At 35.2% G+C, this 1626-nt stretch overlaps 1 non-coding gene across 1 annotated transcript; it reads left to right on the top strand.

The window, feature by feature from the left end:
• Positions 1 to 456: 456 nt before the first annotated feature.
• Positions 457 to 560, top strand: LOC127744414 (small nucleolar RNA R71). The gene has a single exon (XR_008005403.1). It is a non-coding gene; the product is annotated as a small nucleolar RNA R71 (small nucleolar RNA).
• The last annotated feature ends 1066 nt before the right edge of the window (positions 561 to 1626 follow it).

Genomic DNA, 1626 nt, shown 5'->3' with positions numbered 1-1626 from the left:
ATTCTTTCATGAGAAATTTGGATGATTTCCCTATGAGGGATTATAGGTGTTGCCAAAGGCTTCCCCCATGTAATTTACCTCTGCCATTGCAGGGTTTTCAGGATCATAGGCTTCTTCTTCAGAAGATGCCTCTTTAGTACTGTTGGATGCATTTTGCCATCCATTCAGACTTTGAGAAATCATGTTGACTTGCTGAGTCAACATTTTGTTCTGAGCCAATATGGCATTCAGAGCAACAAATTAAAGAACTCCCTTCCTCTGAGCATCCCATTATTCACGGAATTCTTCTCAGAAGTGTACATGAATTGGTTATTTGTAACCATTTCAATAAGTTCGTGAGCTTCTGCAGGCATTTTCTTTAGGTGAGTAGATCCACCTGAAGAATGGTCCAATGACATCTTAGAGAACTCAGATAGACCATAATAGAATATATCTATCATGGTCCACTCTGAAAACATGTCAGAAGGACACTTTTTGGTCATTTTCTTATATCTTTCCCAAGCTTCATAGAGGGATTCACCATCTTTTTGCTTGAAGGTCTGAACATCCACTCTAAGCTTGCTCAGCTTTTGAGGAAGAAAGAATTTAACCAAGAAGGCCATGGCCAGCTTATCCTAAGAGTCCAGGCTATCCTTAGGTTGTAAGTCCAACCATCTTCTAGCTCTGTCTCTTACATCAAAAGGGAAAAGCATGAGCCTGTAGACTTCAGGATCTACTGCATTAGTCTTAACAGTCTCACAGATCTGCAAGAACTCAGTTAAAAACTGGTAGGGATCTTCTGATGGAAGTCCATGAAACTTGCAGTTTTGTTGCATTAGAGCAACTAGTTGAGGTTTCAGCTCAAAATTGTTTGCTCTAATGGCAGGAATTGAGATGCTTCTTCCATCAAACTTGGAAGTAGGTGTAGTGTAATCACCAAGCATCCTCCTTTCATTATTGTGGTTGGGTTCGGCTGCCATATCCTTTTCTTGTTCGAAAATTTCAGTAAGGTTGTCTCTAGATTGTTGTAATTTAACTTCTCTTAGTTTCCTCTTCAGAGTCCTTTCAGGTTCAGGATCAGCTTCGACAAGAATGTCTTTTTCCTTGTTCCTGCTCATATGAGAAAGAAGAGAATAGAAAAGGAAGAGAAATCCTTTATGTCACAATATAGAGAATCCTTTATGTTAGTAGAAGAAGAAAGGGACTAAGAGTGAAGAAGAATGAATAATCCAAAGACAAGGGTGAGGATAGGAGCTGAGATTTGAGATGAAGAGAAGTGTTAGTGAATGAATAAATAAATAGAATAAGATGAGAAAGGGAGAAATTTTCGAAAATAAATTTTGAAAAAGTAGTTAGTGATTTTCGAAAATTAAAGGAGAATAAAATTAAAATTAAAATTTAAAACCATTAATTAATTAAAAGAAATTTGAAAAAAGAGGGAGAAGTTTTTGAAAATTAGAGAGGGAAAAGTAGTTAGGTGGTTTTGAAAAGATAGGATATAGTTAAAACAAACAAAAAGTCAACTAGTTAGTTGAAAAAGATTTGAAATTCAATTTTGAAAAGATAAGAAGTTAGAAAAGATATTTTTAAATCAAATTTTTGAAAAAGATAAAATTTTGAAAAAGATATGATAGAAAAGATATTTTG

The sequence above is a fragment of the Arachis duranensis genome, unplaced genomic scaffold (assembly GCF_000817695.3).
Source record: "Arachis duranensis cultivar V14167 unplaced genomic scaffold, aradu.V14167.gnm2.J7QH unplaced_Scaffold_343483, whole genome shotgun sequence".
Classification (NCBI taxonomy): Eukaryota; Viridiplantae; Streptophyta; class Magnoliopsida; order Fabales; family Fabaceae; genus Arachis; species Arachis duranensis.
This window is presented reverse-complemented; position numbering and strand designations above follow the sequence as displayed.